General features: G+C 56.6%; 1 protein-coding gene across 1 annotated transcript in view; it reads left to right on the top strand.

The window, feature by feature from the left end:
- The window catches only part of LOC140190273 (fibulin-1-like), a 148,515-nt gene that overhangs the window by 55,882 nt on the left and 74,183 nt on the right, over positions 1–18,450 (top strand). The window lies entirely within an intron of this gene.

Genomic DNA, 18,450 nt, shown 5'->3' with positions numbered 1-18,450 from the left:
TGGTCAGTGTGCAGAACTCCCCCTGAGAGAGAGGGACTGAGAGACAGCGGTCAGAATACAGATCTCCCCCTGAGAGAGAGGGACTGAGAGACACCGGTCAGTGTACAGATCTCCCCTGAGATAGAGGGACTCAGAGACACCGGTCAGTGTACAGATCTCCCGCCCCCCACCCCCCGAGAGGGACTGAGAGACACTGGTCAGTGTGCAAATCTCCCCTGAGAGAGAGGGACTAAGGGACACTGGTCAGTGTACAAATCTCCCCTGAGAGGGAGGGACTGAGAGACAACGGTCAGTGTACAGATCTATCCCCCCACCCCCCGAGAGGGACTGAGAGACACTGGTCAGTGTACAGAACTCCCCCTGAGAGAGAGGGACTGAGAGACACCGGTCAGTGTACAGATCTCCCCTGAGAGAGAGGGAGTGAGAGATACAGGTACGTGTACAGATCTCCCCCCCCGACCCCCCGAGAGGAACTGAGAGACACTGGTCAGTGTACAGAACTCCCCCTGAGAGAGAGGGACCTTTTAGAGATCGGTCAGTATACAGATCTCCCCCCAAGAGGGACTGAGAGACACTGGTCAGTGGACAGAATTCCCCTGAGAGAGAGGGACTGAGAGACACAGGTGAGAGTACTGATCTCCGCGACCCCCCACCCCCCCCCCGAGAGGGACTGAGAGACATCAGTCAGTGTACAAATCTCCCCTGAGAGAGAGGGACTGAGAGACACCGGTCAGTGTACAGATCTGCCCCTGAGAGAGAGGGTCTGAGAAACACCAGTCAGTATACAGATCTGCCCGTGAGAGAGAGGAACTGAGAGACACTGGTCAGTGTACAGATCTCCACTGAGAGGGAGGGACTGAGAGACACCGGTCAGAATACAGATCTCCCCCTGAGAGAGAGGGACTGAGAGACACTGGTCAGTGTACAGATCTCCCCCTGAGAGAGAGGGACTGAGAGACACCGGTCAGTGTACAGATCTCCCCTGAGAGAGAGGAACGGAGAGACACCGGTCAGTGTACAGATCTCCCCTGAGAGAGAGGGACTCAGAGACACCGGTCAGAGTACAGATCTCCCGCCCCCCACCCCTCGAGAGGGACTGAGAGACACTGGTCAGTGTACAGAACTCCCCCTGAGAGAGAGGGAGTGAGAGATACCGGTAGGTGTACAGATCTCCCCACCCCACCACCCCCCGAGAGGAACTGAGAGACACTGCTCAGTGGACAGATATCCACTGAGAGAGCGGGACTGAGAGACACCGGTCAGTCTACCGATTTCCCCCTGAGAGAGAGGGTCAGAGAGACACTGGTCAGTGTACAGATCTCCCCTGAGAGAGAGGGACTGAGAGACACCGGTCAGTGTACAGATCTCTCCCCGAGAGAGAAGGACTGAGAGACACTGGTCCGTGTACAAATCTCCCCTGAGAGAGAAGGCTGAGGGTCACTGGTCAGTGGACAAATCTCCCCTGAGAGTGAGGGACTGAGGGACACTGGTCAGTGTACAGATCTCCCCTGAGAGAGAGGGACTGAGAGACACCAGTCAGTATACAGATCTCCTCCCAGGAGGGACTGAGAGACACTGGTAGGTGTACAGATCTCCCCGAAGAGACAAGGACTGAGAGACACCGGTCAGTGTACAGATCTCCCCCCCCCCACCCCCCGAGAGGGACTGAGAGACACTGGTCAGTGTACAGAACTCCCCCTGAGAGAGAGGGACTGAGAGACACAGGTCAGTATACAGATCTCCCCCCAAGAGGGACTGAGAGACACTAGTCAGTGTACAGATCTCCCGCTGAGAGAGAGGGACTGAGAGACACCGGTCAGAATACAGATCTCCCCCTGAGAGAGAGGGACTGAGAGACACTGCTCAGTGTACAAATCTCCCCTGAAAGAGAGGGACTGAGAGACACTGGTCAGTGTACAGATCTCCCCCTGAGAGAGAGGGACTGAGAGACACCGGTCAGTGTACAGATCTCCCCTGAGAGAGAGGAACGGAGAGACACCGGTCAGCGTACAGATCTCCCCTGAGAGAGAGGGACTGAGAGACACCGGTCAGTGTACAGATCTCCCCCCCCCCACCCCCCGAGAGGGACTGAGAGACACTGGTCAGTGTACAGAACTCCCCCTGAGAGAGAGGGACTGAGAGACACTGGTCAGTATACAGATCTCCCCCCAAGAGGGACTGAGAGACACTAGTCAGTGTACAGATCTCCCGCTGAGAGAGAGGGACTGAGAGACACCGGTCAGAATACAGATCTCCCCTGAGAGAGAGGGACTGAGAGACACTGGTCAGTGTACAAATCTCCCCTGAAAGAGAGGGACTGAGAGACACTGGTCAGTGTACAGATCTCCCCCTGAGAGAGAGGAACTGAGAGACACCGGTCAGAATACAGATCTCCCCCTGAGAGAGAGGGACTGAGAGACACTGGTCAGTGTACAGATCTCCCCCTGAGAGAGAGGGACTGAGAGACACCGGTCAGTGTACAGATATCCCCCCCCCACCCCCCGAGAGGGACTGAGAGACACCGGTCAGTGTACAGATCTCCCCTGAGAGAGAGGGACTGAGAGACACCGGTCAGTGTACAGATCTCCCCCCCCCCCACCCCCCGAGAGGGACTGAGAGACGCCAGTCAGTGTACAGAACTCCCCCTGAGAGAGAGGGACTGAGAGACACCGGTCAGTGTACAGTTCTCCCCGTGAGAGAGAGGGACTGAGACACATCAGTCTGTATACAGACCTCCCCCCAAGAGGGACTGAGAGACACTAGTCAGTGTACAGATCTCCACTGAGAGAGAGGGACTGAGAGACAACGGTCAGTGTACAGATCAACCCCCCCACTCCCCGAGAGGGACTGAGAGACACTGGTCAGTGTACAGAACTCCCCCTGAGAGAGAGGGACTGAGAGACACCGGTCAGTGTACAGATCTCCCCTGAGAGAGAGGGACTGAGAGAAACTGGTCAGTGTGCAGAACTCCCCCTGAGAGAGAGGGACTGAGAGACAGCGGTCAGAATACAGATCTCCCCCTGAGAGAGAGGGACTGAGAGACACCGGTCAGTGTACAGATCTCCCCTGAGATAGAGGGACTCAGAGACACCGGTCAGTGTACAGATCTCCCGCCCCCCACCCCCCGAGAGGGACTGAGAGACACTGGTCAGTGTGCAAATCTCCCCTGAGAGAGAGGGACTAAGGGACACTGGTCAGTGTACAAATCTCCCCTGAGAGGGAGGGACTGAGAGACAACGGTCAGTGTACAGAACTACCCCCCCCACCCCCCGAGAGGGACTGAGAGACACTGGTCAGTGTACAGAACTCCCCCTGAGAGAGAGGGACTGAGAGAAACCGGTCAGTGTACAGATCTCCCCTGAGAGAGAGGGAGTGAGAGATACAGGTAGGTGTACAGATCTCCCCCCCCGACCCCCCGAGAGGAACTGAGAGACACTGGTCAGTGTACAGAACTCCCCCTGAGAGAGAGGGACCTTTTAGAGATCGGTCAGTATACAGATCTCCCCCCAAGAGGGACTGAGAGACACTGGTCAGTGGACAGAATTCCCCTGAGAGAGAGGGACTGAGAGACACAGGTGAGAGTACTGATCTCCGCGACCCCCCACCCCCCCCCGAGAGGGACTGAGAGACATCAGTCAGTGTACAAATCTCCCCTGAGAGAGAGGGTCTGAGAAACACCAGTCAGTATACAGATCTGCCCGTGAGAGAGAGGAACTGAGAGACACTGGTCAGTGTACAGATCTCCACTGAGAGGGAGGGACTGAGAGACACCGGTCAGAATACAGATCTCCCCCTGAGAGAGAGGGACTGAGAGACACTGGTCAGTGTACAGATCTCCCCCTGAGAGAGAGGGACTGAGAGACACCGGTCAGTGTACAGATCTCCCCTGAGAGAGAGGAACGGAGAGACACCGGTCAGTGTACAGATCTCCCCTGAGAGAGAGGGACTGAGAGACACTGGTCAGTGTACAGAACTCCCCCTGAGAGAGAGGGACTGAGAGACACTGGTCAGTATACAGATCTCCCCCCAAGAGGGACTGAGAGACACTAGTCAGTGTACAGATCTCCCGCTGAGAGAGAGGGACTGAGAGACACCGGTCAGAATACAGATCTCCCCCTGAGAGAGAGGGACTGAGAGACACTGGTCAGTGTACAAATCTCCCCTGAAAGAGAGGGACTGAGAGACACTGGTCAGTGTACAGATCTCCCCCTGAGAGAGAGGAACTGAGAGACACCGGTCAGAATACAGATCTCCCCCTGAGAGAGAGGGACTGAGAGACACTGGTCAGTGTACAGATCTCCCCCTGAGAGAGAGGGACTGAGAGACACCGGTCAGTGTACAGATATCCCCCCCCCACCCCCCGAGAGGGACTGAGAGACACCGGTCAGTGTACAGATCTCCCCTGAGAGAGAGGGACTGAGAGACACCGGTCAGTGTACAGATCTCCCCCCCCACCCCCCGAGAGGGACTGAGAGACGCCAGTCAGTGTACAGAACTCCCCCTGAGAGAGAGGGACTGAGAGACACCGGTCAGTGTACAGTTCTCCCCGTGAGAGAGAGGGACTGAGACACACCAGTCAGTATACAGATCTCCCCCCAAGAGGGACTGAGAGACACTAATCAGTGTACAGATCTCCACTGAGGGAGAGGGACTGAGAGACAACGGTCAGTGTACAGATCTACCCCCCCACCCCCCGAGAGGGACTGAGAGACACTGGTCAGTGTACAGAACTCCCCCTGAGAGAGAGGGACTGAGAGACACCGGTCAGTGTACAGATCTCCCCTGAGAGAGAGGGAGTGAGAGATACAGGTAGGTGTACAGATCTCCCCCCCCAACCCCCCGAGAGGAACTGAGAGACACTGGTCAGTGTACAGAACTCCCCCTGAGAGAGAGGGACCTTTTAGAGATCGGTCAGTATACAGATCTCCCCCCAAGAGGGACTGAGAGACACTGGTCAGTGGACAGAATTCCCCTGAGAGAGAGGGACTGAGAGACACAGGTGAGAGTACAGATCTCCGCGACCCCCCCCCCCCCCCCGAGAGGGACTGAGAGACATCAGTCAGTGTACAAATCTCCCCTGAGAGAGAGGGACTGAGAGACACTGGTCAGTGTACAGATCACCCCCTGAGAGAGAGGGACTGAGAGACACCGGTCAGTGTACAGATATCCCCCCCCCACCCCCCGAGAGGGACTGAGAGACACCGGTCCGTGTACATATCTCCCCTGAGAGAGAGGGACTGAGACACACCAGTCAGTATACAGATCTCCCCCCAAGAGGGACTGAGAGACACTGGTCAGTGTACAGATCTCCGCTAAGAGACAAGGACTGAGAGACTCCGGTCAGTGTACAGATCTCCCCAACCCCCACCCCCCGAGAGGGACTGAGAGACACTGGTCAGTGTGCAGAACTCCCCCTGAGAGAGAGGGACTGAGAGACACCGGTCAGTGTACAGATCTCCCCTGAGAGAGAGGGACTCAGAGGCACCGGTCAGTGTACAGATCTCCCGCCCCCCACCCCCCGAGAGGGACTGAGAGGCACTGGTCAGTGTGCAAATCTCCCCTGAGAGAGAGGGACTAAGGGACACTGGTCAGTGTACAAATCTCCCCTGAGAGAGAGGAAGTGAGGGACACTGGCCAGTGTACAGATCTCCCCTGAGAGAGAGGGACTGAGAGACAACGGTCAGTGTACAGATCTACCCCCCCACCCCCCAAGAGGGACTGAGAGACACTGGTCAGTGTACAGAACTCCCCCTGAGAGAGAGGGACTGAGAGACACCGGTCAGTGTACAGATCTCCCCTGAGAGAGAGGGAGTGAGAGATACGGGTCAGTGTACAGATCTCCCCCCCCCCCCCCCCCACCACCCGAGAGGTACTGAGAGACACTGGTCAGTGTACAGTTCTCCCCCTGAGGGAGAGGGACTGAGAGAAACCAATCAGTATACAGATCTCCCCCCAAGAGTGACTGAGAGACACTGGTCAGTGTACAGATCTCCACTGAGAGAGAGGGACTGAGGGACACTGGTCAGTGTACAAATCTCCCCTGAGAGAGAGGAACTGAGAGACACCGGTCAGTGTACATATCTCCCCTGAGAGAGAGAGACTGAGGACACCGTTCAGAATACAGATCTCCCCCTGAGAAAGAGGGACTGAGAGACACTGGTCAGTGTACAGATCTCCCCTAAGAGACAAGGACTGAGAGACACCGGTCAGTGTACAGATCTCCCCCCCCCCCCCCACCACGCCCCGAGAGGGACTGAGAGACCCTGGTCAGTGTACAGAACTCCCCCTGAGAGAGAGGGACTGAGAGACACCGGTAAGAATACAGATCTCCCCCTGAGAAGGCGGGACTGAGAGACACCGGTCAGTCTACAGATCTCCCCCTGAGAGAGAGGGACTGAGGGACTCTGGTCAGTGTACAGATGTCCCCTGAGAGAGAGGGACTGAGAGACACCGGTCAGTGTACATATCTCCACTGAGAGAGAGGGACTGAGAGACACAAGTCAGTATACAGATCTCCCCCCAAGAGGGACTGAGAGACACTGGTAGGTGTACAGATCTCCCCTAAGAGACAAGGACTGAGAGACACTGGTCAGTGTACAGAACTCCCCCTGAGAGAGAGAGACTGAGAGACACCAGTCAGAATACAGCTCTCCCCCTGAGAGAGAGGGACTGAGAGACACCGGTCAGTGTACAGATCTCCCACCCCCCCTCACCCCCCGAGAGGGACTGAGAGACACTGGTCAGTGTACAGAACTCCCCCTGAGAGAGAGAGACTGAGAGACACTGGTCAGTGTACAGTTCTCCCCGTGAGAGAGAGGGACTGAGAGACACCAGTCAGTATAAAGATCTCCCCCCAAGAGGGACTGAGAGACAGTAGTCAGTGTACAGATCTCCACTGAGAGAGAGGGACTGAGAGACACCGGTCAGTGTACATATCTCCCCTGAGAGAGAGGGACTGAGACACACCAGTTAGTATACAGATCTCCCCCCAAGAGGGACTGAGAGACACTGGTCAGTGTGCAGATCTCCCCAAAGAGACAAGGACTGAGAGTCTCCGGTCAGTGTACAGATCTCCCCACCCCCCACCCCCCGAGAGGGACTGAGAGACACTGGTCAGAATACAGATCTCCCCCTGAGAGAGAGGGACTGAGAGACACCGGTCAGTGTACAGATCTCCCCTGAGAGAGAGGGACTCAGAGACACCGGTCAGTGTACAGATCTCCCGCCCCCCACCCCCCGAGAGGGACTGAGAGACACTGGTCAGTGTGCAAATCTCCCCTGAGAGAGAGGGACTAAGGGAAACTGGTCAGTGCACATATCTCCCCTGAGAGAGAGGAAGTGAGGGACACTGGCCAGTGTACAGATCTCCCCTGAGAGAGAGGGACTGAGAGACAACGGTCAGTGTACAGATCTACCCCCCCACCCCCCGAGAGGGACTGAGAGACACTGGTCAGTGTACAGATCTCCCCCTGAGAGAGAGGGACTGAGAGACACCGTTCAGAATACAGATCTCCCCCTGAGAAAGAGGGACTGAGAGACACTGGTCAGTGTACAGATCTCCCCTGAAAGAGAGGGACTGAGAGACACGTCAGTATACAGATCTCCCCCCAAGAGGGACTGAGAGTCACTGGTCAGTGTACAGACCTCCCCTAAGAGACAAGGACTGAGAGACACCGGTCAGTGTACAGATCTCCCTCACCCCCCACCACGCCCCGAGATGGACTGAGAGACCCTGGTCAGTGTACAGAACTCCCCCTGAGAGAGAGGGACTGAGAGACACCGGTCAGAATACAGATCTCCCCCTGAGAAGGCGGGACTGAGAGACACCGGTCAGTCTACAGATCTCCCCCGGAGGGACTGAGAGACACTGGTCAGTGTACAGATCTCCCCTGAGAGAGAGGGACTGCGAGATACCGGTCAGTATACAGAACTCCCCCTGAGAGAGAGAGACTGAGAGACACTGGTCAGTTTACAGTTCTCCCCGTGAGAGAGAGGGACTGAGAGACACCAGTCAGTATAAAGATCTCCCCCCAAGAGGGACTGAGAGACACTAGTCAGTGTACAGATCTCCACTGAGAGAGAGGGACTGAGAGACACCGGTCAGTGTACATATCTCCCCTGAGAGAGAGGGACTGAGACACACCAGTCAGTATACAGTTCTCCCCCCAAGAGGGACTGAGAGACACTGGTCAGTGTACAGATCTCCCCAAAGAGACAAGGACTGAGAGTCTCCGGTCAGTGTACAGATCTCCCCACCCCCCACCCCCCGAGAGGGACTGAGAGACACTGGTCAGAATACAGATCTCCCCCTGAGAGAGAGGGACTGAGAGACACCAGTCAGTGTACAGATCTCCCCTGAGAGAGAGGGACTCAGAGACACCGGTCAGAGTACAGATCTCCCGCCCCCCACCCCTCGAGAGGGACTGAGAGACACTGGTCAGTGTACAGAACTCCCCCTGAGAGAGAGGGAGTGAGAGATACCGGTAGGTGTACAGATCTCCCCACCCCCCCACCCCCCGAGAGGAACTGAGAGACACTGCTCAGTGGACAGATATCCACTGAGAGAGCGGGACTGAGAGACACCGGTCAGTCTACCGATTTCCCCCTGAGAGAGAGGGTCAGAGAGACACTGGTCAGTGTACAGATCTCCCCTGAGAGAGAGGGACTGAGAGACACCGGTCAGTGTACAGATCTCTCCCCGAGAGAGAAGGACTGAGAGTCTCCGGTCAGTGAACAGATCTCCCCACCCCCCACCCCCCGAGAGGGACTGAGAGACACTGGTCAGAATACAGATCTCCCCCTGAGAGAGAGGGACTGAGAGACACCAGTCAGTGTACAGATCTCCCCTGAGAGAGAGGGACTCAGAGACACTGGTCAGAGTACAGATCTCCCGCCCCCCACCCCTCGAGAGGGACTGAGAGACACTGGTCAGTGTACAGAACTCCCCCTGAGAGAGAGGGAGTGAGAGATACCGGTAGGTGTACAGATCTCCCCACCCCCCCACCCCCCGAGAGGAACTGAGAGACACTGCTCAGTGGACAGATATCCACTGAGAGAGCGGGACTGAGAGACACCGGTCAGTCTACCGATTTCCCCCTGAGAGAGAGGGTCAGAGAGACACTGGTCAGTGTACAGATCTCTCCCCGAGAGAGAAGGACTGAGAGACACTGGTCCGTGTACAAATCTCCCCTGAGAGAGAAGGCTGAGGGTCACTGGTCAGTGGACAAATCTCCCCTGAGAGTGAGGGACTGAGGGACACTGGTCAGTGTACAGATCTCCCCTGAGAGAGAGGGACTGAGAGACACCAGTCAGTATACAGATCTCCTCCCAGGAGGGACTGAGAGACACTGGTAGGTGTACAGATCTCCCCGAAGAGACAAGGACTGAGAGACACCGGTCAGTGTACAGATCTCCCCACACCCCACCCCCCGAGAGGGACTGAAAGACACTGGTCAGTGCACAGAACCTCCCCTGAGAGAGAGAGACTCAGAGACACCAGTCAGAATACAGCTCTCCCCCTGAGAGAGAGGGACTGAGAGACACCGGTCAGTGTACAGATCTCCCCTGAGAGAGAGGGACTGAGAGATACCGGTCAGTATACAGATCTCCCCCCCCGCACCACGGCCCGAGAGGGACTGAGAGTCACTGGTCAGTGTACAGAGCTCCCCCTGAGAGAGAGGGACTGAGAGACACCGGTCAGTGTACAGATCTCCCCCCCCCACCCCTCGAGAGGGACTGAGAGACACTGGTCAGTGTACAGAACTCCTCCTGAGAGAAAGGGACTGAGAGACACTGGTCAGTGTACAGAACTCCCCCTGAGAGAGAGGGACTGAGAGACACCAGTCAGAATACAGATCTCCCCCCACGAGGGACTGAGAGACACTGGTCCGTGTACAGATCTCCCCTAAGAGACAAGGACTGAGAGACTCCGGTCAGTGTACAGATCTCCCCACCCCCCACCCCCCGAGAGGGACTGAGAGACACTGGTCAGTGTGCAGAACTCCCCCTGAGAGAGAGGGACTGAGAGACAGCGGTCAGAATACAGATCTCAACCTGAGAGAGAGGGACTGAGAGACACCGGTCAGTGTACAGATCTCCCCTGAGAGAGAAGGACTCAGAGACACCGGTCAGTGTACAGATCTCCCGCTCCCCCACCCCCCGAGAGGGACTGAGAGACACTGGTCAGTGTGCAAATCTCCCCTGAGAGAGAGGGACTAAGGGACACTGGTCAGTGTACAAATCTCCCCTGAGAGACAGGGACTTAGAGACAACGGTCAGTGTACAGATCTACCCCCCCACCCCCCGAGAGGGACTGAGAGACACTGGTCAGTGTACTGAACTCCCCCTGAGAGAGAGGGACTGAGAGACACCGGTCTGTCTACAGATCTCCCCTGAGAGAGAGGGAGTGAGAGATACAGGTAGGTGTACAGATCACCCCCCCCCCCCCACCCCCCGAGAGGAACTGAGAGACACTGGTCAGTGTACAGAACTCCCCCTGAGAGAGAGGGACTTAGAGAGATCGGTCAGTATACAGATCTCCCCCCAAGAGGGACTGAGAGACACTGGTCAGTGGACAGATCTCCACTGAGAGAGAGGGACTGAGAGACACCGATCAGTCTACCGATTTCCCCCTGAAAGAGAGGGTCAGAGAGACACTGGTCAGTGTACAGATCTCCCCTGAGAGAGAGGGACTGAGAGACACCGGTCAGTGTACAGATCTCCCCCCCCCCCCCGCCGAGAGGGTCTGAGAGACACCAATCAGTGCACAGATCTCTCCCCGAGAGAGAAGGACTGAGAGACACTGGTCCGTGTACAAATCTCCCCTGAGTGAGAAGGACTGAGGGACACTGGTGAGTGTACAAATCTCCCCTGAGAGAGAGGGACTGAGAGACACCAGTCAGTATACAGATCTCCCCCCAGGAGGGACTGAGAGACACTGGTCAGTGTACAAATCTACCCTGAGAGAGAGAGACTGAAAGACACCGTTGAGAATACAGATCTCCCCCTGAGAAAGAGGGACTGAGAGACACCGGTCAGTGTACAGATCTCCGCACACCCCCCACCCCCCGAGAGGGACTGACAGACACTGGTCAGTGTACAGATCTCCCCTGAGAGAGAGGGACTGAGAGACACGTCAGTATACAGATCTCCCCCCAAGAGGGACTGAGAGACACTGGTCAGTGTACAGATCTCCCCCCCCCCCCACCACGCCCCGAGAGGGACTGAGAGACCCTGGTCAGTGTACAGAACTCCCCCTGAGAGAGAGGGACTGAGAGACACCGGTCAGAATACAGATCTCCTCCTGAGAAGGCGGAACTGAGAGACACCGGTCAGTCTGCAGATCTCCCCCGAAGAGGGACTGAGAGACACTGGTCAGTGTAACGATCTCCCCCTGAGAGAGAGGGACTGAGAGACACCGGTCAGAATACAGATCTCCGCCTGAGAAGGCGGAACTGAAAGACACCGGTCAGTCTGCAGATCTCCCCCGAAGAGGGACTGAGAGACACTGGTCAGTGTAAAGATCTCCCCCTGAGAGAGAGGGACTGAGAGATACCGGTCTGTGTACAGATCTCCCCTGAGAGAGAGTGACTGAGAGACACCGGTCAGTGTACAGATCTCCCCCTGAGAGAGAGTGACTGAGAGACACCAGTCTGTGTACAGATCTCCACCGGACTGAGAAACACCGGTCAGTGTACAGATCTCCCCACCCCCCACCCCCCGAAAGGGACTGAGAGACACTGGTCAGTGTGCAGAACTCCCCCTGAGAGAGAGGGACTGAGAGACAGCGGTCAGAATACAGATCTCCCCCTGAGAGAGAGGGACTGAGAGACACCGGTCAGTGTACAGATCTCCCGCCCCCCACCCCCCGAGAGGGACTGAGAGACACTGGTCAGTGTGCAAATCTCCCCTGAGAGAGAGGGACTGAGAGACAACGGTCAGTGTACAGATCTACCCCCCCACCCCCCGAGAGGGACTGAGAGACACTGGTTAGTGTACAGAACTTCCCCTGAGAGAGAGGGACTGAGAGACACCGGTCAGTGTACAGATCTCCCCTGAGAGAGAGGGAGTGAGAGATACAGGTAGGTGTACAGATCACCCACCCCCCCCACCCCCCGAGAGGAACTGAGAGACACTGGTCAGTGTACAGAACTCCCCCTGAGAGAGAGGGACCTTTTAGAGATCGGTCAGTATGCAGATCTTCCCCCAAGAGGGACTGAGAGACACGGGTCAGTGGACAGATCTCCACTGAGAGAGAGGGACTGAGAGACACCGGTCAGTCTACCGATTTCCCCCTGAGAGAGAGGGACAGAGAGACACTGGTCAGTGTACAGATCTCCCCTGAGAGAGAGGGACTGAGAGACACCGGTCAGTGTACAGATCTCCCCTGAGAGAGAGGGACTGAGAGATACCGGTCAGTATACAGATCTCCCCCCCCGCACCACGGCCCGAGAGGGACTGAGAGTCACTGGTCAGTGTACAGAGCTCCCCCTGAGAGAGAGGGACTGAGAGACACCGGTCAGTGTACAGATCTCCCCCCCCCACCCCCCGAGAGGGACTGAGAGACACTGGTCAGTGTACAGAACTCCTCCTGAGAGAAAGGGACTGAGAGACACTGGTCAGTATACAGATCTCCCCCCAAGAGGGACTGAGAGACACTGGTCTGTGTACAGATCTCCCCTAAGAGACAAGGACTAAGAGACTCCGGTCAGTGTACAGATCTCCCCACCCCCCACCCCCCGAGAGGGACTGAGAGACACTGGTCAGTGTGCAGAACTCCCCCTGAGAGAGAGGGACTGAGAGACAGCGGTCAGAATACAGATCTCCCCCTGAGAGAGAGGGACTGAGAGACACCGGTCAGTGTACAGATCTCCCCTGAGAGAGAAGGACTCAGAGACACCGGTCAGTGTACAGATCTCCCGCTCCCACACCCCCCGGGAGGGACTGAGAGACACTGGTCAGTGTGCAAATCTCCCCTGAGAGAGAGGGACTAAGGGACACTGGTCAGTGTACAAATCTCCCCTGAGAGACAGGGACTTAGAGACAACGGTCAGTGGACAGATCTCCACTGAGAGAGAGGGACTGAGAGACACCGATCAGTCTACCGATTTCCCCCTGAAAGAGAGGGTCAGAGAGACACTGGTTAGTGTACAGATCTCCCCTGAGAGAGAGGGACTGAGAGACACCGGTCAGTGTACAGATCTCCCCCCCCCCCGCCGAGAGGGTCTGAGAGACACCAGTCAGTTGACAGATCTCTCCCCGAGAGAGAAGGACTGAGAGACACTGGTCCGTGTACAAATCTCCCCTGAGTGAGAAGGACTGAGGGACACTGGTGAGTGTACAAATCTCCCCTGAGAGAGAGGGACTGAGAGACACCAGTCAGTATACAGATCTCCCCCCAGGAGGGACTGAGAGACACTGGTAGGTGTACAGATCTCCACTGAGAGAGAGGGACTGAGGGACAGTGGTCAGTGTACAAAATACCCTGAGAGAGAGAGACTGAGAGACACCGTTGAGAATACAGATCTCCCCCTGAGAAAGAGGGACTGAGAGACACCGGTCAGTGTACAGATCTCCGCACACCCCCCACCCCCCGAGAGGGACTGACAGACACTGGTCAGTGTACAGATCTCCCCTGAGAGAGAGGGACTGAGAGACACGTCAGTATACAGATCTCCCCCCAAGAGGGACTGAGAGACACTGGTCAGTGTACAGATCTCCCCCCCCCCACCACGCCCCGAGAGGGACTGAGAGACCCTGGTCAGTGTACAGAACTCCCCCTGAGAGAGAGGGACTGAGAGACACCGGTCAGAATACAGATCTCCGCCTGAGAAGGCGGGACTGAGAGACACCGGTCAGTCTGCAGATCTCCCCCGAAGAGGGACTGAGAGACACTGGTCAGTGTACAGATCTCCCCTGAGAGAGAGGGACTCAGAGACACGGGTCAGTGTACAGATCTCCCGCCCCCCACCCCCCGAGAGGGACTGAGAGACACTGGTCAGTGTGCAAATCTCCCCTGAGAGAGAGGAAGTGAGGGACACTGGCCAGTGTACAGATCTCCCCTGAGAGAGAGGGACTGAGAGACAACGGTCAGTGTACAGATCTACCCCCCCACCCCCCGAGAGGGATTGAGAGACACTGGTCAGTGTAAAGATCTCTCCCTGAGAGAGAGGGACTGAGAGATACCGGTCTGTGTACAGATCTCCCCTGAGAGAGAGGGACTGAGAGACACCGGTCTGTGTACAGATCTCCCCTGAGAGAGAGTGACTGAGACACACCGGTCAGTGTACAGATCTCCCCCTGAGAGAGAGTGACTGAGAGACACCAGTCTGTGTACAGATCTCCACCGGTCTGAGAAACACCGGTCAGTGTACAGATCTCCCCACCCCCCACCCCCCGGAAGGGACTGAGAGACACTGGTCAGTGTGCAGAACTCCCCCTGAGAGAGAGGGACTGAGAGACAGCGGTGAGAATACAGATCTCCCCCTGAGAGAGAGGGACTGAGAGACACCGGTCAGTGTACAGATCTCCCCTGAGAGAGAGGGACTCAGAGACACCGGTCAGTGTACAGATCTCCCGCCCCCCTCCCCCCGAGAGGGACTGAGAGACACTGGTCAGTGTGCAAATCTCCCCTGAGAGAGAGGGACTGAGGGACACTGGTCAGTGTACAAATCTCCCCTGAGAGAGAGGGACTGAGAGACAACGGTCAGTGTGCAGATCTACCCCCCCACCCCCCGAGAGGGACTGAGAGACACTGGTCAGTGTACAGAACTCCCCCTGAGAGAGAGGGACTGAGAGACACCGGTCAGTGCACAGATCTCCCATGAGAGAGAGGGAGTGAGAGATACAGGTAGGTGTACAGATCACCCCCCCCCACCCCCCGAGAGGAACTGAGAGACACTGGTCAGTGTACAGAACTCCCCCTGAGAGAGAGGGACCTTTTAGAGATCGGTCAGTATGCAGATCTTCCCCCAAGAGGGACTGAGAGACACTGGTCAGTGGACAGATCTCCACTGAGAGAGAGGGACTGAGAGACACCGGTCAGTCTACCGATTTCCCCCTGAGAGAGAGGGACAGAGAGACACTGGTCAGTGTACAGATCTCCCCTGAGAGAGAGGGACTGAGAGACACCGGTCAGTGTACAGATTACCCCCCCCCCCGAGAGGGTCTGAGAGACACCAGTCAGTGTACAGATCTCTCCCCGAGAGAGAAGGACTGAGAGACACTGGTCCGTGTACAAATCTCCCCTGAGAAAGAAGGACTGAGGGACACTGGTCAGTGTACAAATCTCCCCTGAGAGAGAGGGACTGAGAGACACCAGTCAGTATACAGATCTCCCCCCAGGAGGGACTGAGAGACACTGGTAGGTGTACAGATCTCCCCGAAGAGACAAGGACTGAGAGACACCGGTCAGTGTACAGATCTCCCCCTCGCCCACCCCCCGAGAGGGACTGAAAGACACTGGTCAGTTTACAGAACCTCCCCTGAGAGAGAGAGACTCAGAGACACCAGTCAGAATACAGCTCTCCCCCTGAGACAGAGGCACTGAGAGACACCGGTCGGTGTACAGATCTCCCCTGAGAGAGAGGGACTGAGAAATACCGGTCAGTATACAGATCGCCCCCCCCCCCACCACGGCCCGAGAGGGACTGAGAGTCACTGGTCAGTGTACAGAACTCCCCCTGAGAGAGAGGGACTGAGAGACACTGGTCAGTGTAGAGTTCTCCCCGTGAGAGAGAGGGACTGAGAGACACCAGTCAGTATACAGATCTCCCCCCAAGAGGGACTGAGAGACACTAGTTAGTGTACAGATCTCCACTGAGAGAGAGGGACTGAGAGTCACCGGTCAGTGTTCATATCTCCCCTGAGAGAGAGGGACTGAGACACACCAGTCAGTATACAGATCTCCCCCCAAGAGGGACTGAGAGACACTGGTCAGTGTACAGATCTCCCCTAAGAGACAAGGACTGAGAGACTCCGGTCAGTGTACAGATCTCCCCACCCCCCACCCCCCGAGAGGGACTGAGGGACACTGGTCAGTGTGCAGAACTCCCCCTGAGAGAGAGGGACTGAGAGACACCGGTCAGAATACAGATCTCCCCCTGAGAGAGAGGGACTCAGAGACACCGGTCAGTGTACAGATCTCCCGCCCCCCACCCCTCGAGAGGGACTGAGAGACACTGGTCATTGGACAGATCTCCACTGAGAGAGAGGGACTGAGAGACACCGGTCAGTCTACCGATTTCCCCCTGAGAGAGAGGGTCAGAGAGACACTGGTCAGTGTACAGATCTCCCCTGAGAGAGATGGACTGAGAGACACCAGTCAGTATACAGATCTCCTCCCAGGAGGGACTGAGAGACACTGCTAGGTGTACAGATCTCCCCGAAGAGACAAGGACTGAGAGACACCGGTCAGTGTACAGATCTCCCCACACCCCACCCCCCGAGAGGGACTGAAAGACACTGGTCAGTGCACAGAACCTCCCCTGAGAGAGAGAGACTCAGAGACACCAGTCAGAATACAGCTCTCCCCCTGAGAGAGAGGGACTGAGAGACACCGGTCAGTGTACAGATCTCCCCTGAGAGAGAGGGACTGAGAGATACCGGTCAGTATACAGATCTCCCCCCCCGCACCACGGCCCGAGAGGGACTGAGAGTCACTGGTCAGTTTACAGAGCTCCCCCTGAGAGAGAGGGACTGAGAGACACCGGTCAGTGTACAGATCTCCCCCCCCCACCCCTCGAGAGGGACTGAGAGACACTGGTCAGTGTACAGAACTCCTCCTGAGAGAAAGGGACTGAGAGACACTGGTCAGTATACAGATCTCCCCCCAAGAGGGACTGAGAGACACTGGTCAGTGTACAGAACTCCCCCTGAGAGAGAGGGACTGAGAGACACCAGTCAGAATACAGATCTCCCCCCACGAGGGACTGAGAGACACTGGTCCGTGTACAGATCTCCCCTAAGAGACAAGGACTGAGAGACTCCGGTCAGTGTACAGATCTCCCCACCCCCCACCCCCCGAGAGGGACTGAGAGACACTGGTCAGTGTGCAGAACTCCCCCTGAGAGAGAGGGACTGAGAGACAGCGGTCAGAATACAGATCTCAACCTGAGAGAGAGGGACTGAGAGACACCGGTCAGTGTACAGATCTCCCCTGAGAGAGAAGGACTCAGAGACACCGGTCAGTGTACAGATCTCCCGCTCCCCCACCCCCCGAGAGGGACTGAGAGACACTGGTCAGTGTGCAAATCTCCCCTGAGAGAGAGGGACTAAGGGACACTGGTCAGTGTACAAATCTCCCCTGAGAGAGAGAGACTGAAAGACACCGTTGAGAATACAGATCTCCCCCTGAGAAAGAGGGACTGAGAGACACCGGTCAGTGTACAGATCTCCGCACACCCCCCACCTCCCGAGAGGGACTGACAGACACTGGTCAGTGTACAGATCTCCCCTGAGAGAGAGGGACTGAGAGACACGTCAGTATACAGATCTCCCCCCAAGAGGGACTGAGAGACACTGGTCAGTGTACAGATCTCCCCCCCCCCACCACGCCCCGAGAGGGACTGAGAGACCCTGGTCAGTGTACAGAACTCCCCCTGAGAGAGAGGGACTGAGAGACACCGGTCAGTCTGCAGATCTCCCCCGAAGAGGGACTGAGAGACACTGGTCAGTGTAAAGATCTCCCCCTGAGAGAGAGGGACTGAGAGATACCGGTCTGTGTACAGATCTCCCCTGAGAGAGAGTGACTGAGAGACACCGGTCAGTGTACAGATCTCCCCCTGAGAGAGAGTGACTGAGAGACACCAGTCTGTGTACAGATCTCCACCGGACTGAGAAACACCGGTCAGTGTACAGATCTCCCCACCCCCCACCCCCCGAAAGGGACTGAGAGACACTGGTCAGTGTGCAGAACTCCCCCTGAGAGAGAGGGACTGAGAGACAGCGGTCAGAATACAGATCTCCCCCTGAGAGAGAGGGACTGAGAGACACCGGTCAGTGTACAGATCTCCCGCCCCCCACCCCCCGAGAGGGACTGAGAGACACTGGTCAGTGTGCAAATCTCCCCTGAGAGAGAGGGACTGAGAGACAACGGTCAGTGTACAGATCTACCCCCCCACCCCCCGAGAGGGACTGAGAGACACTGGTTAGTGTACAGAACTTCCCCTGAGAGAGAGGGACTGAGAGACACCGGTCAGTGTACAGATCTCCCCTGAGAGAGAGGGAGTGAGAGATACAGGTAGGTGTACAGATCACCCACCCCCCCCACCCCCCGAGAGGAACTGAGAGACACTGGTCAGTGTACAGAACTCCCCCTGAGAGAGAGGGACCTTTTAGAGATCGGTCAGTATGCAGATCTTCCCCCAAGAGGGACTGAGAGACACGGGTCAGTGGACAGATCTCCACTGAGAGAGAGGGACTGAGAGACACCGGTCAGTCTACCGATTTCCC

This window comes from Mobula birostris, chromosome 29, assembly GCF_030028105.1.
Source record: "Mobula birostris isolate sMobBir1 chromosome 29, sMobBir1.hap1, whole genome shotgun sequence".
Lineage (NCBI taxonomy): Eukaryota > Metazoa > Chordata > Chondrichthyes > Myliobatiformes > Myliobatidae > Mobula > Mobula birostris.
Note: the sequence above shows the minus strand (reverse complement) of the source record. Positions and strands in the feature narration are given on the sequence as shown.